At 42.3% G+C, this 26,580-nt stretch overlaps 1 long non-coding RNA gene across 1 annotated transcript; it reads right to left on the bottom strand.

Moving 5' to 3' along the window:
• Positions 1-8,072: 8,072 nt before the first annotated feature.
• LOC143527684 (uncharacterized) lies at positions 8,073-22,261 on the bottom strand. The gene is made up of 4 exons (XR_013134225.1): positions 22,139-22,261; positions 21,951-22,017; positions 9,888-9,957; positions 8,073-8,587 (listed from the first exon to the last, which is right to left on the bottom strand). It is a non-coding gene; the product is annotated as an uncharacterized LOC143527684 (long non-coding RNA).
• Between the last annotated feature and the right edge of the window lie 4,319 nt (positions 22,262-26,580).

Raw genomic sequence — 26,580 nt, 5'->3', positions numbered from 1 at the left:
GTAGGTAGGAAACCTTTATAGACTACCCCCCAACCCCACAAAAATACCAAAACTACACATTCATTAGATCCAAAAATACCACACTACACATTCATTAGATCCATTGAAATCTCTTCTAAATGGCCCATATTCCATCTGAACAGAGTTCAATTACAAACAGCAGGTAACCAAACTTGCATGAGGTTTTATATGGCAGAAGTGTCAAACCCACACCTGGATTGACTGGAACACCTGCCTCTAATTACTCTCCTGTAAATAGGTCGTTATGCCAGTGGTTCACCTAACACGGAACGCGAGCCTAATGCAATGCTAATTAACACAAGTGTGTTTTGAGATGGTTTTTAAAACTGGTGAGTGACATTCCCCATTGAATAATCCTTTCTGTACAGACTAAAGTCAACTTCTGTACTTTTATGTTGCTGTACTTTAATTTCAAGCATCTGCTCTAAAAGATCTAACACATAGAAGGTCAGGCAACCGTATGTACAGTTCAGTGCCTTGCAAAGGTGTCCACCCCCCTTAATCCAAATTATACACATTTTGTTTTTCTAGCAGTATTTGTAATGCAATCGAGTACATTCTCAAAGTAAAACTTGACCAGACAACAAGCAGAAAGTATCAAATAACTTTAACTAAGTTATTCTTTAGGTTTTAGATCATCTGAATTCACTATGATGTACGTAGTAATTATCTATGTTTGCATATGACATTGCATACTGTCTGAGAGAGATGGCAACGATAAAAAAGGGTCCTAACATGGTGGTCTGCATGGCAGTCATGGTGGTGTGTGCTGCAATCAGAGATAATTAACAGTTCCCATTATGTGCAAAAGTACATGTGCGTATACAGTTCAACAAATCATTGGTTGGAAGAGATCCATGCACCAGGCACAGAGAAGCAACTAAAGACTCCCCTACTTCAGAAAACAAACAATAAACCAGGCAGAGGAACAGGCTTGATCAAAGACATTTCACTACATGGCTTGAAATGAAGGTACGAGGAAGAAAAGATTTCACAATAGAAGAAAAGAAAAAAACAGGATTCTATGGGAAATAATCAGTGGTGGTGATTGGTGTGGGTGTGGTTATTGCTGTGTGCTTGATTGGTGTCAGTGTGATGATTGGTGTGGGTGTGGTTATTGCTGTGTGCTTGATTGGTGTCAGTGTGATGATTGGTGTGGGTGTGGTTATTGGTGTGTGCTTGATGATTGGTGTCAGTGTGATGATTGGTGTCGGTGTGGTTATTGGTGGGGTGGTGATTGGTGTGGGTGTGGTTATTGGTGTGTGCTTGATTGGTGTCAGTGTGATGATTGGTATGGGTGTGGATATTGGTGTGTGCTTGATGATTGGTGTCAGCGTGGTGATTGATGTGGGTGTTGTGATTGGTGGGGTGTGGTGATTGGTGTGGGTGTTGTGATTGGTGTGTGTGTAGTGATTGGTGTGGGTGTGGTGATTGGTGGGGTGTGGTGATTGGTGTGTGTGTGTGGTGATTGGTGTGGGTGTGGTGATTGGTGGGGTGTGGTGATTGGTGTGTGTGTGGTGATTGGTGTGGGTGTGGTGATTGGTGTGTGTGTGGTGATTGGTGTGGGTGTGGTGATTGGTGTGTGTGTGGTGATTGGTGGGGTGTGGTTATTGGTGGGGTGGTGATTGGTGGGGTGTGTTGATTGGTGTGGGTGTGGTGATTGGTGTGGGTGTGGTGATTGGTGTGGGTGTGGATATTGGTGTGTGCTTGATGATTGGTGTCAGTGTGGTGATTGGTGTGGGTTGTGGTATTTGATGTGGGCGTTGTGATTGGTGTGGTGTGGTGATTGGTGTGGGTGTGGTGATTTGTGTGGGTGTGGTGATTGATGGGGTGTGGTGATTGGTGTAGGTGTGGTGATTGACAGTCTGGGATGGAGCTGCATGTGTGAAGTGACATACTGCTGCAACTACTTTGAACAAAAATGTCCTTTACAATGCAATAAACACCTCCTGATTACCTTGTGCCCTCTGAGCAGAGTCCAGTAGAAGACAGTACCTTTCTATGTATTCACTTCATTAAATATGAACTAAGGTCTTACACTGATAGGGATCACAGTCGTAGACCTACATAAATGTTTCTATTAACAGATTCTTACAACCATAGATGATGACATTTTCAACCATATAACCTCATTTGGCATTGCTCCTCCTTCTCCTTCTCTACCACTAACTCCACCCTCTCCCCATCCATCCATCCATCCATCCGTCCATCCATCCATCCATCTATCCATCCATTCTCATCGGTTTATCTGGGTCTGGGTCACGGGGGCAGTAGCCTAAGCAAAGAGGCCCAGTTTTCCCTCTCCACATCCACCTCCTCTAGCTCTTCTGGGTGTTCCCAGGACAGCCGAGATATATAATCTCAATCTTAATATAATATTAACTCTCGTTATTGTAAGTTACTGTTTACAGTAAAATGTGTATTCACATTTAGCAGTGTCACTTTGGGTGAACATTGCCAGGTTAATTCTTTATATAGGTATAACTCATCCATCTATGTGTGGCATTTCTACTTGAATAAAAACACTTTATACTTCCACAGTCACATCAGTCTAAACAGGTTTATTGGCACATCACATGTAAACAGGGGGTGAGTGAAAAGCTTTGATATTTACTAATTACAGTCTAACAGGATTGAAACTATGATGTGAATGTGTTATGTTTGGCCTCCTCCTGGCCTCTGGGTCTCCGTAGCTACCCTCTCCCGTGCTTCTGTTTTTAATTTACTTAATTTACTTAAAATTATTTCGGTTCTGCCCTTCATTGATTTCACCTGTTCCTCGTTTCTTTCTCATTAGTCTGTATATCTAAACCCTATGATTATCCCCCCCCCCCCCCCCCCCCCCCCCATGGTGGTCATTTGTCTTGGCTTTAGTCGAGCGTTTCCTATACTTGTTGTGTTCTGCCTCTGTTATGTATTCTGGATCTGTTTTACTTGGTGCTTTGACCCACGACTTTGCTATCGACCCTGATCATGGATTTGCCCATGAATCCTCCTTTGTTCAGCATTAGCATTTCCATCTCTATCAAACCGGTAGGTCTTCAAGTTAAAAGTATGTCATTAAAAAAGAAAAGAAAAAAAGTAAAAATGAAAACGTGAGTCAAAAAGTCAAAATAAGAGTCTTCTTCTCCCAGGAACATGTTTGAACTGACCTCAGGATGTTGCTTTCCAACAGCAGCAGAGGGGAGCTAGCAACACACACACACACACACACACACACACACACACACACACACACACACACACACACACATCAACATTCTCTGCCTTCTCATGCTTCGTGCCTTTTCAGCATTCAAAGACACAAAGTTCAACGTTATGTCTCTCAGAAAGACTGATGTCATTTTTGTCCATTCTTCATCAGACAAATACCACAGAAATCATGTAGTCAAAGGCCTCCAGCAGAGAAATCACACGGCTTAATTCAGTCCTGCAGTCTGTCTCACACAGGGGGCTTTACAGCTAAAAAAGAGCCTGATAAAAAGCTTTATTGGTACAAGGAGGAAACACAACCAAATGTGATTAAGGAACCACAAAAAAACACATGCGATGAAACAAGCGATCGACCTCATCACCATACGATGGTCTCATAATGTGAAGGTAAACATATGTTGTGGATATTTGTGAATTTAGTTGATTCATATAATGCAAGAACAAAGTACATGACAGCATGACATCTTATCAAGCCGAGAGAATAATTAAACAGGTGTAGCACATGGGCCTACACTGCCATGTAGCAACCACCTGTCCAATGAAGGGAATTCTGTATATTATACAAACCACTGCAAAGCAAGAATATATGTGTGCCAGGAGGTTTGCATAAATGAATCAGTTTATTTCACACTTCTCCCCCGTGCTCAGTCATTGGCTGCAGTGTTAATCCTGTTGTGAATATGCAGTGTAATACAGGAACCGTCCCACTCTTGTGCACTAGAGAACATGTTAGCAGCCTGACTGAACTACAACACCCATAAAAGAACAACTCAGTGCTCACTGACAGGTGTGTGACTTCATCTTCACTTCCAGAATTACCCATGATGCAAGTCTACACCTACAGCTCCGAACACTTCTGTTTCTACCACGAAGGCAGCCCATAGCCGAGGGATTACGTGTACCAGTGAGCAAGATTAAGTGACAGTGACTAGATTGAATTCAAAAGCGATTGGCTGTGTGACAAACTAAAAAATCATGGCAAGTAGGCGGGAGATTCTTTCTCAGTTTTTCCCCCCATAGTCTACAATGCCATGTAAAAGATCCAGCCATCGCCATACTAAAGGAGGAGTGCTCTGGGGAAATCAAACTCCCAGTGTACTCCACATCACAGCAAGGCGCCTTGGCTATTCAAGTAATGACAAATAATGTGTAAAAGTGATTGTGTGTGTGCCTCTTTCATGTATGCTGTTAGAGACACCCATGCGGTCTATTTTATACATTTTATAGATGTCTCTGTTCATATATTTTCTGCACACATACAGAATATGTGTGTGTGTATTACATATTCATCATTATTACAGAGATTCATGTGCTATAGTGTTTAGCTGTTTTATCTTTTATATTTGTGCCTAGGGAGTAGAACACAGCTTCCAGGGTAACAGGCGGCATATGGTGGGTGTGCCATGGGTGCCAGGTGCCAGAGCGGAACAGAAGGGCTGTGCCCTGCTGTACCGCTGGACTCCAGGGTGGTGTGGGCTGGCTGTGAGTGATCGCCTCCACCTGCTCCACCTGCCATGTAGTCCCTCTCCGTGGCTCTCAAGATGGCTTCAGTGGTTTTATAGCTAAATTAGGACGCAGTCACAGAATGCAACTGGTCAGCTTTGTGGTGTCACACCAGCCACCTGTTTACTGTGGAGAGGACTTAAAAGTCCTAAAATGTATACCCATACCAAAACACGTGTGTGTGTGTGTGTGTGTGTGTGTGCATGCACATATGCTGCAGTTGGATTTTAGGTCCAGTGCAGTGTGAACAGATCTGTTCAGGTCTACTTGAAGGTCACAGAGAAGTTGAAAGAAGTTTGTCTGTTTGCAAGACCTTGAACTGTTGCATTTCTGTAGCATCTTAGTCACGTTTCTAAAGAGAAAAACTGCAACTCCACATAGAACTGTGTTTATGTGCCGGACACATGGTTTCCCCACTGATCAGGGATCAGATCTAAGAGCAGATGTGGAAGAGAGATGAGGTGATGTTTCATTTGTTGTTGTTGTAGTAGTGGGTTGGACCTTCAGGTGATGATAAGGCCAAAACAATGAATAAAGCACAAAGCTATAGAGAGTTCAACATAAAGAGACAAAGAGAGCAGGATGAGATGTTGAGAGAGAGCGAGGCAGGACACTGAAAGAGTGAGGCAGGACACTGAAAGAGTGAGGCAGGACACTGAAAGAGTGAGGCAGGACTCTCAGAGCACACCTCTGACGTGAGGTGTCAATTCCTTGTCCCTCCCTGTCTCCCGCTAGCAGCTCCAGGGTGAGGACAAACACCTAGAGGACACTTCTGAAGAGCAAAGGAGTGGCTCTGAGGACACATCTAACCGTGTCCAGCTGTGAAGACACATCTGACCGTGTCCAGCTTTGAGGACACATCTGGCCATGCCCAGCTGTTCTGAAGAGAGAGGACCAACAGTCCTTCCACTCACAGTTCAACCTCCTTGATACTCTCCCATGCAGGGTACAGCTCAGCAGAGTCGTCCCTGCTCAAGGGGTGGATTATTAATCGTGATGTTTGATTGATGGCCACTGCTGGGCTTGTGAAAAAGGGGCAGGTCCTGTTAGAAAATGTCTGTGCACACCAATCACCAAGCTTTCAGGAGTTGAGCAAACCTCACCGGTGCCCTACCTACAACACAGAATAACAATTATCCAATCAAAACAATAGCACTCTTTGTAAACACGTCTTGTTTGATGTGACAAAATGCTCTGTTGGGAATATTCAGATTTATGTTTCTTCACTCCTGCCTATGTATCATTCTGTAATCTGCAACAATTGATATTGTACCTCAACGAACTATTAAATATATCATATTAATAGAAAATGGGTTTAATGTCTGAATTGGGGGCTGAAGGTTCTGTTTATTTCCAAGGTGTGACAATGCCAAGAGGTCATGTTAGAAAATTAGCCACAGTGTCATGATGGCAGCATGGATCACAATCACGCAACACTCCTCAGTGGACGCCTGTGTTGCCCAATCAGATACGCTAGAGGAGCCGGCCCCAGTTCACATCTGCACACGTCAGGTAATCCTTCAAATTTAGGACTTAACACAAACCATGGAAGTGGGTGATCTCTATGTGAGGAATGGCATTGACAAACAGCTGCAAAGGTTGCTTGTATTTTCAGCTGATGTTATTGCAAACATTCTGGAATTTTGATTGGCTGGCCTCCCTCCAATCAATATCTGCCTCTCAACGTGTGCAGTTTTATACACTGATGTATAACTTCCTTCGGAAAACCACTTTTAAAAAGATCTAAGAGAATGATTGAGTGGAGACTGTAGCAACTTTGGTTTGAAACAATGTGACTTAATTTAACAAAATGCAGTTTCATTTTTTTCTGCAATTCCATAATGTCTTGATCAAATTTTTGGTCCGGAAAAGATTTATAGGCAGTTTGTGAAGTCACTACCCTCAGATGGGGGAAAGGGAGTAATGGAAAATAAACTACTGTATGTTTAATCTTGGAGTGGAGTGGTTAAAGCAGTGACTGTGAGAGTGACAGAGAAACAGAAGAGAGACAGACAGAGAGAAAGAGAGACAGGGAGAGAGGAGAGAGAGATGGATAAAACGAGACAGAGAGAGGAGAGACAGATGGAGAGAAAGAGAGACAGGGAGAGAGGAGAGAGAGATGGATAGAAAGAGAGAGAGAGGAGAGGCAAGGAGAGATGGAGAGAAAGAGAGAGAGAGAGAGAGATGGATAAAAAGAGACAGAGAGGAGAGACAGACAGAGAGAAAGAGAGACAGGGAGAGAGGAGAGAGAGATGGATAAAACGAGACAGAGAGAGGAGAGACAGATGGAGAGAAAGAGAGAAGGGAGAGAGGAGAGAGAGATGGATAGAAAGAGAGAGAGAGGAGAGGCAAGGAGAGATGGAGAGAAAGAGAGAGAGAGAGAGATGGATAAAAAGAGACAGAGAGGAGAGACAGACAGAGAGAAAGAGAGACAGGGAGAGAGGAGAGAGAGATGGATAAAAAGACAGAAAGAGGAGAGACAGATGTAGAGAAAGAGAGAGGGAGAGAGGAGAGATGGATAGAAAGAGAGAGAGGAGAGAGGCAAGGAGAGATGGAGAGAGAGAGAGAGAGAGAGAGAGAGAGAGAGAGAGAGAGAGAGAGAGAGAGAGAGAGAGATGGAGACAGACAGAGAGGTGGTGAGAGCAGGTGTTGTCTTCCTGAGCTGTAGTCCTGTCTCCTCTTTTCCTGCCTGTGCTCAAGCAGACGTTTCCCCCGGCCACACGCCCCCCAGCTCTCCTCTGCTCTCTTTAAAAACCATAAATCATAAACCATAAACCACCTGTTTGTTCATAATCGTCTGTTAGCAGGCTGGCATTAGTATTTAACACAAAACTATGTCCAAATTGCCATAAAAATGTAAAACTGTCAAAAATAATTTTATTAGTAATAGCAAAATAATGAAAAATAGTTATTGTTATATTTCATATATTTGTCACTTCATTTAGTTAAGAATGTGTATTGATTGAAGTTAATGACAGATGGTTGTGTTTTATTTATTTCTTACTTCCTCATTTTTATATTACTTCACATTTTTAGCTGCATGAACAGAGAGACTGAAAATAAAGAAGGCTTTTCAGGGCACTCTTCTAGGTGATGGCTTCTGGGTAATGGTTTGTGAGTGATGGTTTCTGGGTAATGGCTTCTGAGTGATGACTTCTGGGTGATGGATTCAGGGTGATGGATTCTGAGTGATGGCTTCATGCAGCATCAACTACAGTTAATTGTGATTTTTTTGGAACCAGCACCAACACTGAAGATTAATATCAGCTGCTCCTGGCTTTTCTGGTGAAGAACCTTCATTGACCATCAGTGATATCAATTTATTTCAATGACATTGTACATTACCTGTGTACTATTACAGCAGAACAGTCAACACAGAGATCTGGTAATAACACACCACATCTCGTACACTTCCACTCTTACATGGACCTAAACAAAAAGAAATGAAATGCACCAAATATATCAAATATAAGAGACATTTTCAGTGACCTGGCTCCAAAATAACCGAGACAGAAAACCAAACATCAAGCTCATTTTCTTCAAGTCCATTTCATCACTACGTCCACAACATGCAGAGCATTGGTATTTTCTGGAGGTACATCTATTTCCATACAGCAGATTCATAACACAGATCAGGCTGGTGAGGGGGATGTGGACCGAGTCCTTCCTCAGCATTGGCAGCACAGGTAATCATTTCTCAGTTCCTCAGAGGTGTCTGGAGTTTTAACTCGATGTTAAGCACATAAGATTGAATGCTGCTCATAGACACTGTTCAGGATAAGGTTGGAACTGAGCAGGGGTGGCTTTGAACTTCACTGCGTGTCCTATCATTCATCTCCCCTCGATTCTCCTGTGGACCCAGTAGACACATATCGACTTGTCATGAATGTTAAACCTTGCTCTCTTCAGCATGAATCAAGGCTCTGAAAAAATACATCGGCCTCAGTTAAGATGGCAACGAATTCCATATACCATGTACAATAACTGCTCTTCTCCTGGAGGTGCTGTTATGTTAAAAGACGTCTCCACCCATGCCTGTAGGACCATTAGATTAATATGGGGGAGTCTTTTAGTCAAATGTGTAGAAAATGCTTTTATTTCATTAATGTGGAGGAAGAAAGAGGAGAGTCGGAAACATTGAAAAACACACACACACACACACACACACACACACACACACACACACACACACACACACACACACACACACACACACACACACACACACACACACACACAGATTTTGTCCCTTCGGAGCAGCTTAAAATGTGCCATCATGGAGACATCATTCCTGATGACACCCAAACAACAAAGGACATCCCCCCCCCACACACACACACACACACACACATGCATCTTTTCCCTTCAGAGGAGCTTAAAACATGACATGCGGCTGCAGACATCATTCCTGTTGACGCCCAAATGAAAGGACACTGGGAAGACTCACACATCACACACATGAAATCATTTCATCCCTGTTTTTCTCAGTGAGCCTGTCTTAAGCACAGATAGTTCTGCCCTGTACAAGCACTTAACACTTAACAGTACAGGCTAAACGTTAACTTCCTACAGAGAGCCTAACACAGTCTACAGTCATGGTGCTCACGTGTGATGAGCACTGACAGAAGGTCACTACCACACCACAGCAAACGTCAGCGGAAACACACACACACACACACACACACACACACACACACACACACACACACACACACACACACACACACACACACACACACACACACACCAGATGCCTGTATCACACACTGCCCGTGTGGATATGTGTATGTGTTTCTTTTCTCCTTGTGCATTCCATGTCTGGTGCCAGGTTTTCACTTCACTTTCTGGGATTTGACTCCGCCCCATTCTCCATTTAGTGTGTGTTTTCTTGCATTATTGTGGGTTTTGTTTGTTGTTTTGGCCTGGGTCACACCCTAAGCAAATTGCACCAGTTTTGTTTGTTTGTAAACAGTTTCCTCTGTATTATAGTTACACACTGAGCACTCTTTTGTGCTTCTGGTTAGTTTTCCACAAACAAATCCAAAAACATTGTATCAGTGATGTGTACCTGCAGGAGAGGTATGGAGGTTCTCCTCACATCAGTACACAATTACCTTCATCCTCTATTTATTTATAAATTATGAGTTTACCTCCCAACATCCAGCACCATGTGGAAGTGTGTGTATGGCTGTCCAGGGACTCGTTTCCATGGTTCGCTTTCTGCAAAAAATGCAAAAATCTGATGTACATGAAGCAGCATAGCCTTTTATGGGAAGTGTGTGCATGTTTACATGTGTTTGCTTGTGTGTGTGTGTATAGGTGAGTGTGTGTGTGTGTGTGTGTGTGTGTGTGTGTGTGTGTGTGTGTGTGTGTGTGTGTGTGTGTGTGTGTGTGTGTGCATTTCTGAGCACAATTCCAGACCCGCAGCCTTGTTACCATTAAAATCGTCTGAGAAACCAAACACCATGGGGGTTGGAGAATGCACCTGTCTCTCCCTGACTGAAACCTCTGTCTGCAGATTACAAAATAAATTGCGTCTAAAATATTCAGCAGGGCGTTATTAGGGCGAGCTGACCGTGTGGAACTTTACTCCAGGATGGAGAGTCAGAGACAGCAATTGACCACCCGGGTACACCGAGTGTACTCCAGAGTACATACTCTAGAATTCAGTATGATTCTATGCATGCTATAGTGCATATACAATAGGTAGCTTATATACCGACCCTGAACATGTATATATTAATTTGTTTGTATACGAGTTGTGTATTGCATATGAGTTTTTGCAGTAGGAATTCAGAGTGCTTCACTTAAGATATTGAAAATAACTAAGCTTATTACATTCCAGGGTAAAGTGGGCTTTTAGACAGGAAAAAAAAAAAAACTTTTATTTAAACTTTTAATTCATTAAAATAAAGTTAACATTAAATTGCATTGAATTAAATAAAATAAAAGATATAAATATATAAAACTCGAATTAAAGTATAAAAATATATGAGGTGGATATAGATAGCTGGTGGCTAAAATAAAGGGAAGATGGAGGGAGAGTAACCAGCTCTCCGCCACGCAGGAAGGTGTGATGGAGGGATGTGACACGTGCAACAGGCTGTCCTGAGACCGCCACGCAAAGATGAACAGCTCTGGTACCCAGAGCCAGAGAAGGAAAAGCCAGGAGAATTAACAGGATGCCCACTCACCAAAATGCACTCTCAGTGGTAGGGTAACAGGATAAGGTCAGACCCACCAAAGCTGTAGATTCAGCATAGCTGGAAAACCATACTGGGTGAACCTGTCAAAATAGCAGCTGCTAATGAATGTGATCCTGAATGGTGGACTGAACTATTAACCATCAGTCCTGATTCTGCTAATGAATGGACCACTGTATGGTGGACTGAAGATAGTCCTGATTCTGAAGGAACCCCAGAAAGGGGCACGTCCACCAGCCAATAACCTGCCTCTTCACAGCATGGAAGCCACTGTCAGGCATCATTGCAGTTAAGAAAAGTAGCTACATGCACACATGTGTGTGTATACTTGAGGAAAGAGTGATATGATGTAGCACAGGTGTTTTCAACTGGTGATCTGTGGCAGCAATGTTAGTGGTCTGTGACATGCTATAACTATATGTTACCCTGAATGATGGTCCCTGAATGATGGTCCTGAATGGTGGTCCCTGAATGGTGGTCCCTGAATGGTGGTCCCTGAATGATGGTCCTGAATGATGATCCTTGAATGATGGTTCCTGAATGATGGTTCCTGAATGGTGGTCCTGAATGATGATCCCTGAATGGTGGTCCTGAATGATGGTTCTGAATGATGGTCCTGAATAATGGTTCCTGAATGATGGTCTCTGAATGGTGGTCCCGAATGATGGTCATGAATGATGGTCCTGACTGGTGGTCCTGAATGATGGTCCTGAATGATGGTCCCTGAATGATGGTCCCTGAATGGTGGTCCCTGAATGATGGTCCCTGAATGATGGTCCCTGAATGGTGGTCCCTGAATGGTAGTCCTGAATGATGGTCCTGAATGGTGGTCCTGAATGATGGTCCCTGAATGGTGGTCCCTGAATGGTAGTTCTGAATGATGGTCCCTGAATGGTAGTCCTGAATGATGGTCCTGAATGGTGGTCCTGAATGATGGTCCTGAATGGTAGTCCTGAATGATGGTCCCTGAATGGTGGTCCCTGAATGATGGTCCCTGAATGGTGGTCCCTGAATGGTAGTCCTGAATGGTGGTCCTGAATGATGGTCCTGAATGGTGGTCCTGAATGATGGTCCCTGAATGGTGGTCCTGAATGATGATCCCTGAATGGTAGTCCTGAATGATGATCCCTGAATGGTGGTCCTGAATGGTGGTCCCTGAATGATGGTCCTGAATGGTAGTCCTGAATGATGGTCCCTGAATGGTGGTCCCTGAATGGTGGTCCTGAATGATGGTCCCTGAATGGTAGTCCTGAATGATGGTCCTGAATGGTAGTCCTGAATGATGGTCCTGAATGGTGGTCCTGAATGGTGGTCCCTGAATGATGGTCCTTGAATGGTGGTCCTGAATGATTATCCCTGAATGGTGGTCCTGAATGATGATCCCTGAATGGTGGTCCCTGAATGGTGGTCCTGAATGATGGTCCCTGAATGATGGTCCCTGAATGATAGTCCTGAATGGTGGTCCTGAATGGTAGTCCTAAATGATGATCCCTGAATGATGGTCCTGAATTGTGGTTCCTGGGGCAGAACCAGTTGAAAACCCCTGGTGTAGCATATTATTGCAGCAAACACAATGTGGAGTACAGTGTGCTTCTAGAATGCATATAAGAATCACGTTGAAGGGCTGACAGCACAACATACTCTGCAGGAACCAATGGTGTGAGGTAGGGTTGTGTTGAACAGTGTAGTACAGCTGTTGAACAGGGTGCAGGAGAGTGCACACAGAACGCCCTGCTACGTGATGAGATGTGAATACGGCAGCGTGGTACAGTATAAAAGTGTCTGTTTAGGCTTCCTGCAGCACAGTTGCTGTTATGGTCCAGTACAGGCTGCTATCAGAACAGAACTGATTATGATTAATGCCTGTAGAGTGAGAAGCTAGTGATGGTTCAATTTGGTTCAAAGCATGAAAGTTTGTTTGAAGAAGCATTTAAGCAATAGACAATGAGTACAAGAATATGCCGTTTTCACAGGTTAAAATATGAAAACCATCATGTTTACAGAGTAATTTATGAAAAAAATTACTATAAATCTAAGTGCTAATTTGAGCAAACTTTGTGTTTGAGGACTGCAGATGTAAGGGAGTGTGGTAAGGTCTGACATGCACACACACACACACACACACACACACACACACACACACACACACACACACACACACACACACACACACACAACATCATCCCAACCCCCCTTCACTCCAAAGATGATGTGTTATCACTGATTGTGCTCCCTCCCTCTATGACATACAGCGATGGATGACCTGTCCCAAATCTGTCAGCCATCGTGTGTGGTATTGGGCGAGTGGCCTTCCGTGTGGGAGAGGAGTTCTCCGAAGCGTTTCAGCACAGTCAGAATGAAACACAAAGGCTCCGTGTCTCTTCTCACATCTTCATTGTGCCATTTTGAACTAGACATTTGCGTTGGGGCAGATACAATCATTCCCCAACAACACCAGCGATTTCTCACCTTCTGTCAGGCTGATAGGATATTGGGTCTGCTGCATCGTAACGACTGGCTGTGTGCCGCATGTTGGGTGGGAATTGGAGGTGGGGTAGATATGACAGGTGGGGTAGGTATGACAGGTGGGGTCTCCCAGATGAGAACCTGGTGGGAGTCTGGCGCTGATTGATGTTCAGCAGATGCGGAAGTGGTGGGGGTCTCCGAAAGACACACATTTATTCTGCTGCCATGTCAGATAGGTGCTCCCCCGCTCCGAGTCTCAAACTCACCGAAGAGCACCATCTTCGGACAAAGTGGTGCGATCGATACTGCTGGCCTCAAATGACTGAGTATGGGTCAAACTAATTCAAAATCGCTCAACAGCAAACTAGGCTATTAGCAGCGAAAAATTAAAAAAGTCATTAAAGACATTCAAACATGAAAATGGATTGAACTGTCTGACAGTTCCTTTAGAGTCGGCGAAGGCCCCTCTTTCTTTACATGGGCCTTTGATACATCTTATGTTAAATGGCAAATTACATGAGGTACAACTATTATGATGGCTCTTACAAATCATAGTGTAGTGAACTACTCAGCCACTCACAATGGAAGCATATATCCCACCTGGATATAGACCATCAGACGCCACAGACGTCCTATCAGAGGGGTTTCTGGGGTCAGGTCTATGGGCTTCTCCCCCTTTGCTCTTTTATATTTGTGGATGTAACACCCTATACCTCTGGCAGCAATGTGGTCCCACTTCCAGATTATTGTCCACAGTAGGATCAACAAGGATCAATTGAAATCTGACGATAGCTCCCTCTTCTCCAGCAAATAAAGTGTGACTTGATTTCCCATCATGGCTAAGAGCTTGCATGCAGGACAGTAGAGACAGAGGAGAGCAATCAGAACCAAGACTGCACCAAAGATGCTGCACTCGAATGAGTGGCTCGCGTCGAAGCACTTAAGTCCATTACAAAAAGACTTCATACTCTTCATGACTTCATGACTCTTCACTTGACTCGTTCTTGTCCAAAATAACTTGTGAACATTAAAAGTCTGTCAGTTATCCAGGCAAAGTGTGCGAGTTATAGAAAAAATGCTTTCTTTCTTTGTTTATTTTGCCAATGTTCCTTACTTTTTTCTGTGATTTGGGACACAGCCCATTGTCTCATGACCCCCCTTTTTCAGATGTGATTTTTTTTGTCATTCTAAGGCAGGAGCTTATTTTTTTAATTATTACTATTCTCAGTGGTATTGGTGATAAGACACAGAAAATACGCAATAAGTGGAAGAGGCCGATAATTCTGGACGGCATTACAGGAACTACCTGGTCATATATCATTATTTCCCATCTCCTGCCCCTAAACTTATCGTGGTATTGACTTGAGTCTTGACTTGGAGTATGGCCAAAAGACTCGTGACTTAACTTGAACTTGTATTTTGCGACTTTTGAACATCTCTGCACTGCATTCTGAACCAAGACTGCACTCTTACGTACTTATAACTTTATTTGTCAAAAATCCTGTCTAAAAAGTCCCTGTGTAAAATGTCCCTGTCTAACATAAATGTAAAAAGTCCCTATCTAAAACAGTTTTATTAATGAACAATAAAATGTGTGTTAAGGAGCTGTTATAATTTTAGTTTGAAATATACATGCTAGTTTAAATCAACATATATTTTTATGTAGTGTATCTGGTAGGTGCTATTTTTACACACCTTTTGCATATGGCCAAATCATACAGGAGCTAGAGGCAGGCATGAAGCAACTGCAGTTTCAGGAACCTGCAGGAACTGCTAAAGCCAACAGGGTGTGTGCATTTCCATAAAGTTGTGTTAGTACCAGGCACAGGATTCAGCAGGTAGAGCATTCCAGGCACTAGAAGGTGTGATACGCACGGCAGGAAACCGTGTGACATCCGGCAATCCCCAACATAGGAGGAACCGAGAAACATGATGATATTTAACGTATCCACCACAGATCCTAGCGGTGCAGAGCAGCAGTATACCACAGCGGATTTGAAAAGGTCACATGTTCCTTGTTTCTGGAGTCCAGCCAGACGCACCTGTCCGGTTTTATACTAGTGGTTGATTAATTGGCCACTTCTCGCTTCATTAAACATAGTGGAGTGGGGTGGGCTAATGTGGGATTTACAGGGACTCTGGTGAAGTCCATCCATCTGTCATGTATGATATTTATCTCATGCTTCACATGCAGATAGACAGGTGCAGTAATAGTGTCACATGCAGCTAGACAGGTGCAGAAAGGGCACCTGGCTCTAAATAGGGTTTTACCCTTACCCAACAGTATATCAAAGAGATTGTCTTAACTTAATCAAAGAACATTTGAGTAAAATGAGTTTGATGTAAGAATGCAGCTCGGATCCGAGTTGCTGCAGGGACATTTCTGAGATTTTATTACACTCTGCTAAGGGGAAATGAAACCCAGTATAAAGAGACTCAGTGACTATACAGACATAGATGCAGAACCAGTGGAGGAAAAAAACAGATTTAAATTGTTTGGTGAAGCCAGTGTAATTCATTCTTATAGATTTATACATTACGTGAAATGTATGATTAGGAATAGGAATGCTGCCTGCATGAGTCAAACCACGTAAAAAAATAAAACACGACAAATGCCAAATATGCAAATCTCAGCAACACGACTACATACGTTGGTTTATCATGCATTCATGTGAAACTATCCCATTCTGTACATCATCACTGAGTAAATATCACCTGTATTTTCATGTTATTTACTAGTCAAAGTTTGTTACTTAATCTACATTCTGCATATAGAATACCCATAGTACCCATAGTATCAGGTATAGATATGTAATATAATATATAACCCTAACCCACTAGGACAAAATGATCATTTGACTTATTTTATATATATGGATACTGTTTGGTCCATTTACCTGATCTATTAGAGTCCATATTTATGACAAAATCTAATAGGGCCTATCCACTTAGGAAAGAGTGGTTCACATATCACACATGAGCTCATGAGCTTGGCAATTACACTGAGGTTGAAGATCAGCTTGGACTATGAACCTTCATTAAACTGGAAGTCCAGTTACACCGTGTCCTTGACGGAGGCGTGCAGTGGAACATTCAGCCTTAACCTCTAAAGTGAGGAACCACAGGGAGGTGATTCACAGCGTGGAGAGGAGACGCGCCAGCAGACTGAACTACAGAAACATCACCAGAACAAACATCAGAAGATAATACCCATGAACCCTCCTCAGAGCTGTGGGTGTATTTCAGACCCAAAACCATTTTTTGACACATCAATCAGAAACTATTTCAAACAGTCTTTTCTGAAAGCAATGAGAACCAAATTGGTCAGTACGTCTTTTGGGGAGTTAATTTTCAGGACTTCCATCACTTGAACAGAGATGTCAAAGATGTGGCTGTATGTGTTTTCTCTGTTCAGAAGCTCTGGTGGTCTGAGTCTCAATTATTCAAATGTATTTTAGATTTCCTCAAGAGTAAAACTCAAGAGAAATGTTTCTTATTTACTCAGAACTACACAATATTATATGGCCATACACTGACAAGGAAAATTTTAAAATAGAAAAATAGAAACTAACTTTTTATCTAGTAAAAATCTTGTAAAAAATAATAATCATAATCACAACTCAAAAAAAATATTTCCCACTTTGAGTGCTGAATAAAATGTAAAATGTAAATATTAAAACAATGAGTGTCAGAGGGCTCACTGCACTCCTCTAGATAACCTAGAGCAGGGGTCACCAACCTTTTTGAAACTGGGAGCTACTTCTTGGAGACCAATTATTGCGGAGGGCTACCAGATGAATTCGCATCAATCTAACGAAAAGTTGTTGGGGGGGGGGGGGGGGGGGGGTGCGTGTGCGAGTGTCAATTGCTAAGCTGGAAGACCGCTAGCAACCGCGGACTATCTATAATAGTAGCAAAAACATAAACGATGCAGCGCTTTGGTGCATGCCACTATAGTGAGCTATTTTTAAAACAAGTCCGCGGGCGACTTGTGACGTCCTCGCGGGCGACATGGTGGTGACCCCTGACCTAGAGTGATGTTTTTGAAGCCGTAGAGAGGTAAGAAGGTCCCACTGCTGAAGAGTGCTTAGTAAAGGCGTCCTGCGTCCACGCGAGAACGTTTCACGAGCTCGCCACAAATCAGCGCCTACAGTCCATCAACCCCAGGGCGCTCTTATCACGGTGACCGCCGGTTTACCACTAGTTACGGCACCATTGGCCTTTACGTTCCAATATATTTCCCTTCAGTAAAAAGAGACCGTGTGTCAGGAGACGTATTAGCTGAGAGTGCTTTGTGGACACTTTGAAGCCCCGATGAATCATACGGCAGATTAAAAGAATCCCATCAGTCCCAAATCTGGCAATATTAATAAAGTATCTCATCAAACAGAGAAGATATCTGTGGTAAGACATAGAGTGGTAAGTTGGGGAAGATTTTTTTTTTCTTCAGTGTAGGCAAAGATTCACACAAAGCGTCATAATTTCCCAGAAAAACAATATACCTAACCTATTTCCAGTAAGCAATATAACTATTCTAACTTTACTATTTTCTAACTTTACTATTTACTATATACTTGGCAGCCCCTGAAATACAATGCAAAAACAAATGAAAGATAAATAAGTTTTAATAAATAAGTGCATAAATAAATCTATTTAGATTAAAATTATACATTAGTAAAGCAAAGAGATATGTATTCTATGCTTTAAGCAAGGTGAGCGGTACAGAAGCCATTTTACGTAGACTATGCTAAAAGCAGTAAGGTTTAATTACATGTAGCCTTCACGCTGTATGAATCAGCAGGATGTTGTAGCCCAGTCGTTAACGCCGGGTGAACGGCCTTCACGTCATGTTACATTCTCTGCATGCAGTGCAGCATCTCCTGCAGCTATAAATAAAGTGTTGTTATGGCGACATGCGCCAGATTGATCCAAGAGAGTTTTGATTTCATTTGAAGGTCTACGCATCACAATATATCTTAAGTATTTTATGACTGTCGGTATTGACAGAATCAAAATACGTTTGCCGTTAAGATTTTCTGCCTCCGTAGTCCTTTAGGTCTGTACACTAACCTGTGCTGAAGGGCCTTGAACTTCTGCCTGGTCTGTCGCTGTGTATTTACATCTTAGTATTTGTGCCGGCATTGTTCCAGGGGTTCAGCTGTGACGTGGACGTGGGGCTGCTTCACTGTGCGCTTGGAGAGAGTCGGTTTGACTGACCAATGCTCCTCTAGGCTCTGCTAGGTTAGAATGTACTAGAAGATTGACATGAGTTTTGGATATGCTCTCCTTCCCCAGATGGGAGAGTGAGTCGATATCTGGGCAAAACTAGCACCTGCAAACCAAGGTCACTCATACTCAAATATTTATGTTCCATAGCTTTAAGAAGCACATGCAAACACAGGTATCAGAGAGGCATGCACAGAACTGGGCAAGGCTTATTTATTTTGACATTACCTCGTCGCATGCTTCGTCTTGTGTGCAACTCTACGGTAGTCACACATTACTGCAGGCCAGATGTTTGTGTCTGCGTTTACAAGAGGCCAGGCATGCTTCTTCCCCTGAGCAACAGACAACAAAATCTGATCCTGAGTCATGCAATTGCAGTCACACCCGACAGACGCACCACGTAAGAATCGCAGGTGTGCTCAATGGGCAGGTGAGCGAGAGATAATGCCCAGTGTTCCAGTTCTCTGTCATGTGGTGCCAGTTCTGCCTGTGATTGCAGTGGAGACTGAGGTAAACGTGCACTTTGCCAGATCAGCCTCACTGAATACGTTTGCGGGCACTGGGGACACCTCACTGTGGGACATTAATATTTTGGAATGATTGCAAAAAAAGGAAGAAAGAAGAAATTACTCTTGCATTGGTTTCAATCTTCACCGCAGACAAGGAGAACTTCAGTGGACCTCAGAGGGACCTCCTCACTAGACTGCATAGGCCTCAGAGGGATCTCCACAGTGCACTGTGTAAATCTCAGAAGGACCTCTATGCTGGGCTGTGTAAACCTCAGAAGAACCTCCACACTTGACTGTCCAGAGCTCATCTTTACAGACTTAGCTACATTTATATTTTAACTGACCTGCACTCAACAAATTTATTTTCTTTACGTAACTTAGTGTGACTTAAGGTATTAATAAAAGTTGTTGTCTTTTTAGCTCATGGTAGTTTGAGGCCTGACAGACTGTCAGCACTGTATAACCACCCGAACACAGATCAATAAAGTCTGATTTGGAGACGTCCAATGAGAGATGTCACAGCTGTATTCGGGGTATCGAAGAGAATATTCACATAAACTACTTTAAAATAAACTGATTAACCTGACATCCCAATAAGATGACAGTGTGCATGAAACACAGTTCCGCAGTGTTATTGAAATCCAGTGTGCTAAGATATATATTCAATAGGGTTGTGATCAAAGCGGAGGAGTAAAGGTTTAGTGTTGCTTCTACAGACAGAAATCATTTTGTTTCTATGTCTGCCTTGAGAGACTTGTTGACTGCCATTCAATATAAAATTCTAGATTTAACTGCTTAGAGAGAGCAAGAGACAGAAAGAGAGACTGTGCTTGTGGGTGCATCTCTCTCTCTCTCTCTCTCTCTCTCTCTGTCTCTCTGTCTCTCTCTCTCTCTTTTATTCAATTGCCTTACAGTACAGAAGCACAAGGCTTAGAACTCCAGGAAGCCATTTCACAGGGTGAGATTAATTAGGCCAGAACACTCTCTCTTTCTTTCTCTCTCTCTCTCTCTCTCTCTCTCTCTCTCTCTCTCTCTCTCTCTCTCTCTCTCTCTCTCTATCTGTCTGTCTAGTGATTAGGCTGTCTGGCATCCTTGTATGTGCTCTATATTTTGGCGTTTGCATTTGTTTGGGAGACTTCCCTCTCTTCAGCCCTTGGCCTACAGTCGCCTGCTCACATTATGCCTTAGACAGTCAGCGGATGTATAATGAAACAGTTGCAACAATTTACAGCATTTCAGTGTAGATTTTGCATTCAGCCAGCATGGCATCTCTCTATCAACTGAAATAATCACACTGTGTCAGCTGTGTAATGCATGAAAACCAAGCAACTATTAATATGTTCATTTTTGTTTTTGTCATTTCACGTGTTCTTCCTTCTCCACATTTAAATATTGATAATATAGATTAAGATATGCTAATTTAGATTGATTAATTGTTGTAAGAGTACATTACATTTACATTTACGGCATTTAGCAGACGCTCTTATCCGGAGCGACTTACAAATAACAATCTCATACTATTACTCCAATATTGATAAATATTCATAAATAAAATATATTTTTTTAACTTTAAAAATGCTTAACATCTGATGCACTTTGAGGACAGATCTGGTGTAGCCACAGAAATGTCAGCACAGAGTGTTTTATGCAGAGGCCCTTTGATCTGGTGATGCTCTCCACCGTTTCAGCATACATGTTCAAAACAGCTCCAGAACAGAGACTATGGCCCGTGTTTCGCTTCAACATCCTGCTCACTGGGCATATCCATCACGCCCTCACATCTGTGCAATTACTGCAAAGGCACACTGCCCCCCAGTGGTCATCATCTTCAAATGGTGAAGTATGAGATTATATTCCAGGGCATCGCAGTCAGATTTTGCCCCAATCAAATAATGCCTAAACCTCGGATTTGTTTTTGATTGTTACAATGATTTGATTGTCTGTTTCTCTTTCCTGGAGTTTTCCGGGAGTCTGGTCTTCCAGGCAGCAGCCCTGATTCCTCTCATCAATGTTTTTTCTGTTATTTCTGAATAGAGGAGTGATTATGCTTTGCATATTCAACAGGGCACTTGAATGTTTTGCCTCGGAGCTACTCAGCCCATGTTCTCTGAAGACCTGTTTCTCAATATCACCCTCTTTGCCATCACCTAATAGTCAGGTATTATGACACAGTGGCCAAAGGACAGGATTTCTCAATGATTACAAACACCTAGAGTGAGCAGGTTATAATCAAAGGGCAAGTGTGATGTTTTTGGCTTCTGGGTCTGGATTTGCAGATTTGGAGAAGAATTTATGCAGTACAGCCATCACCAGCTATGTGATGTTGTTATTCTTGTTATTCTCTCTCTCTCTCTCTCTCTCTCTCTCTCTCTCTCTTTCTTTCCCTTTCTGTTCCAGCAGATTCTGAACAGCCCTTATGCCCAGTTACTATTTGAGAAGTCAGGGTCAGGAGAGGTGGATCTCCAGGTTCTGATTAGCCTCTGCCTGCCAACTATCGGAGGTGCTTTCATGTCTGCAGCGACATAAATGGAGGGTTTCCACAGTGATGTCTCTGGAACGGCGTGTTCTCAATGTGCCTGTCATCTGAATGACTCATTTAGCTGCTCTGTGCAATTTTAAAATGAACACTATTCTGATAAAAGGACAGACCACAGCAAAATATACATTTAGTACATATAAAATAGAGAGAGAGGATATAACAAAACCAAGAACGTCCATTATATGGAGAACAAGCATAGCTTTGGCCTTATATATTATAAATAGAGACATTTGGAGTACATACCTAAATGCAAAACACAGAAATACAGACCTGTCAGTAGCTGCCACGGCAGTACGTGTCCGTGTTTCAGAGCAGACGTCCCGTCTTCAGGACATCCCTGACAGGCAGACGAATGAAGCAGTTTCAGAATATGATCAGATATCACTGCATGATTGGCTGAAATGTGATCGGATATCACTGCATGGTAGGCTGAAACACAGTCAGATAGTGTTTCCCACCTCTAGATGGAGGAGTGATGGTTTTATTGATGAATATCTGATCCTAAACAGCGAGCCACGTCTGGACTGTCCAAACAGTTTACTGATCCCACTCGTGAGCGACAGTACATCCAGGGATGGAAGACGTCCCTCGAGATGACAGCACTGGTTCTGTATCCGTTTTCCACCCTGCGCTCTCTCTACATTTCACTCATCTTTAGTACTGGGACGCATTAAATTGCAATAGCAGCTGTTAAACCTGAAATGCAGAATGTCATACAAATGTATGTCTACTTAAAGAGCTACGCCATGATCCACTTAGCCCAGATACACCGACCAGTCTAAACCTGTTTGGAGTCCCAATTATGCTCCTTTAGAACAAAAAGGGCTTACCGCTACTTTTGCCAACAAACACTGGACATCAACAGTAACCCAAATATCCACCATAAACACATGGGCAAACGTCCCTTGAACTGCATTCAGGTCTTGAAAAGGTCTCACAGACGTGTTGATGTGTTTTACAGTAAGATGCAGTATGAGCCATAAACATGAGTAATAACAGCATTCCAGGGACGTGGATGTGGTTATGAGAAGGTCAAGGGACGTTTAAGGACATGCTGAAAATGTATTTACAAGAGCTGTTACTGTTGACTCCTAGTGTTTGTTAGCAATGATAGTAGCTTTTGATCTGAACGAAGCAAAATGTGGACTCCAAACGTCTTGGCCATCCGACTGCAACTGGGGTAATGTAAATGTATTTATTTGTTACTTTTACAAATGCTGATATGACTATTAAAGACCACATCCAGACATTTTCACTGATTTATAATTAGCTTCATGTGCAAGCCAGAAAGGTTGAGGTTCTTCCCAATGCAGGCAGTTATCATTCTGTATTTTTTTTGTGTATCTCTGTGCAGTTATGTAGAACATTCCAGTATTGGAGGCAGGATGCAAGAGCGGACGTTGAAGTAATTTAATAATAAAATTACTAATATTCCAAAGAAGATACTGACAGGAAAAAGATAAACCAATCAGACTAAAGAATCTTACCAACTACTAGATACACAACTATAGACAATACACTAAACAACATCTAGGACATATCCAATATACAGAGACACCGACAAATCAACACAACGGTGGCAAACAGGCATACATACTAATAGTACTCAGACTTGGAACAAAGATAGATCAAACACTATCCATGAACATCAGATAACACCAACAGAAAACACTAAGACATAGAACCCAAAGGACCCAAAAACTTAATTACTATTACTACTACTACTAATTGTTCACTGGTCTCTGACATGCAATGACAAATACAAATATGTTTTTTTTTCATTGGTTTTAAGCATTTTTCAACTGTTGATGATTGTACCATACATATGGACAATCCCAAGGAGCTCTGTACATTATATGTTCTCTCCTACTGCATGTGATATGGGGCATACACTGTAGTCGTCACATTTTGGTTATCTGAAGGGTCTCAACTCATCCTCCCCTGTAAAGAATGCCGTGTTATCAGATTACTGTGCGTTCTTTGATATGTGAGCCTCACTAGAAATTAAAACCAGATGTGTTCATTTTAAGAAAAGGTTTATACACATCTACCCCTTTTCATGAGCAAAATGCAAAATGTCCTCGATAACAAGGAAACCATCTGTTTCAGAAAACAGTTCAAATCCAAAAACAAGACAATGTAGGTTAATGCAAGTGTCATCAAGCAGAGCCACCAAGAACCTTCACATGCTGCATGATTACAATATAAGACACTGCAGACCTACACAAGGTTTTTACCCAGCATCAATCAACAAAATATCACATATTTACCTACACATTTGGACCCTGAAACAGTATCAATGTTTTTTTCCCCTTTTTTAACACTGGAATCCACAATATCAGACAAGTAGTTACTATGTCTATACCGATCAATGAATCCACACCCTCTCTAACACCTGGTAAAGTTAGCATGGTTAAATTGATAAATGATTAAATGATACTTTTTAGCTTTTTCACACAGTAGCAGCACACATACTTTAGATTTCATGTTCAACATTTTTCCTAAAATATATAAAAATTGTAGTTTTCAAACTTCTCCTAAAAACGAAAAGTTGGAGGCTTTAAAGAAGTAATTAAAACCCATACTAAACCGATCTTTCCAAAAGTCTTTGGAAAGTCTTCAACTTTCTGTTTTTTTATCCTGAAAAATTGTATAGAGTAAATTAGTCAGTACATTTCAGCTTGTAACTCATAATACTAACACTGCCCTAATAAAAAATAATTAACGACATTCATTTAGATACAGACGCAGGTAAAATTTTATTTCTGCTGCTGTTCATTCTCAGCCTTTAATGCTGTGGACAGAGCTGGAGTGGCTAATTGGGAGATTCGGGAGGATTCACGATGGGCCAGCTCATGTTAATCTCTAGTTTGGGCCGATTCGGAGGGAAAAATAATTTTGGGGTGGATTTGGGCATGAAACTCCCGGGCTGAAAAAGGGGCCCACTCCGGCCCTGGTATTGGACCATAACATTCTTACAAAAAGAACTGAGATGTGGGGTGGACAGTTCTAACATGATTCCGTTCATATCTGCAAGGCAGGAACTATTTTGACGAAATAGAAAATGTTTTTTAGAGAGTCAATGACCTGTGGTGTTCCCCAGGGTTCAATTCTTGGGCTGCTCTTATTTAATTTACACATGCATGCTCTTGGCCACATCCTACAAGATGTTGGGCTATCTTTCCACAGCTATGCAGATGATACTCAGATTGTCTTGGCTCTCTCCCCAGATAGTTATGGTTCCCTTGGTTCACTTTGTAAGTGCCTTGAGCACATCTGCATGGTTCAAAACTTTATGCGCTTGAAAAGATAAACAGATTGTTTTTTGAGAGAAATAGCAATGCAAGGCACTGACTAGCTGCCTATCTGCATTCGAAAGCCCTCAAATCTAAAGAACAAGCTTGTAACCTTGCCATATTAAGGTCTCTGATCTCAGTTTTAGCATTTAAAGTAGTTCCTAAATCAACAGTTTATCACTTTAAGAACATAAACAAATCTAAACCAGGCAGGCCTGGAGAAATTCTACCATTTGATTGCTGTGGTATCCTATCCTATCCAACCAAAAGCATCTACGGATTCAAAATGCAGCTGACAAAGTTCTCACCAGAAACAAACGACAACATAACCTCCATTCTTAGATCCTTACACAGGTTAGCAGTATGACAAACATATGATAAAAGAAATCATTTAAGGTATTGTTACTGGTCTAAGTATTGCTCAGTGTTACAACATCAGCATATTTATCTGATATGCTACAACTCTGATATCACTAGGGACTAGTCAGTTGGTTCTACCAAAGGTTAACACTAAACATAGAGAGGTAGCATTTGTTATGATGCTGTTTTTAAATGAACAGTTGAAAGTATTAGAACAGCCCTGCCAACCCCAATATCTGCATATCTGAACAACAAACAACAACTTTAAACTTTAATCTGTTGTTTTAGCTATGTTTAATTGTAATTTTAATGACCAATCTCTTCATACTTTTTATCTTTGTATGTTCTCATTTGTAAAGCACTTTGATTGACCTCAGTGTGTGAAATGTGCTGTGTAAATACACTTACCCCGCTTTGCTGCACCTGGAGCCCGTGCTCTTCTGGGTCCACAAGATTTGCAGTGTGTCTGTGAGAATTTGGGCCCATTTAGTCAAAAGAGCAAGTACTGATGTTGAACAACAGCACCTGACTTGCAATCAGTGTTCTAATTCATCCCACCGGCGGTTGGTGGTGTTGAGGTCATGACTCTGTGCAGTTAGGTTCTTCTTCACCTAATTCATCACCCCAAGTGCTTATAGACCCTGCGGTCTACACCGTTACACAGTCGTACTAGAAAAGGGAAGAACTTCCCACAGTCTGTCGCCACAAAGATGTGTGCAGTAGCATTTCAAACTAAACTATAACTAAGGGACGTAAGCCAAGCCCAGAAACACAGGCCTGCACCATTACACCCCTCTACCAAACCTTTAGTGTTGGTACTACACATTCCAGTAGGCGGTGTAATCCTGGGATTGACCAAACCCAGATCCATCCTTCAGAATGCCAGAGATGAAGCCCGATTCACATTTCCACTGGTCCTGGTTTTAGTAGCTGCTTTACACCACTGCACACGGCACTGACATTTTGCAGAGTGATATTAGGCTTGTGTCCAGCAGCTCAGTCATGGAAACCCATTTCATGAAGCTCCTCACACACAGTTCGTGCTGATATCGTGTTGAACTCTATAGAGAGTGATGCAACAGAGTATCGGCGGCGTGATGTTTGAGGTGCTCCAGTGCCCGGAACCCTGCTCTGAGAGGTTCTGATATCTACTGCTTCGTGACTGAGCTGTTGTTGCTCTAAGACACATACATTTCACAATAACAGCTCTTACATTTGACCATGGCAGATAGAGCATTGTAGCA

Source organism: Brachyhypopomus gauderio, chromosome 11, assembly GCF_052324685.1.
Source record: "Brachyhypopomus gauderio isolate BG-103 chromosome 11, BGAUD_0.2, whole genome shotgun sequence".
Taxonomy (NCBI): Eukaryota; Metazoa; Chordata; class Actinopteri; order Gymnotiformes; family Hypopomidae; genus Brachyhypopomus; species Brachyhypopomus gauderio.
The sequence above is the reverse complement of the archived record's forward strand: the minus strand, read 5'-3'. Positions and strand labels throughout refer to the sequence as shown.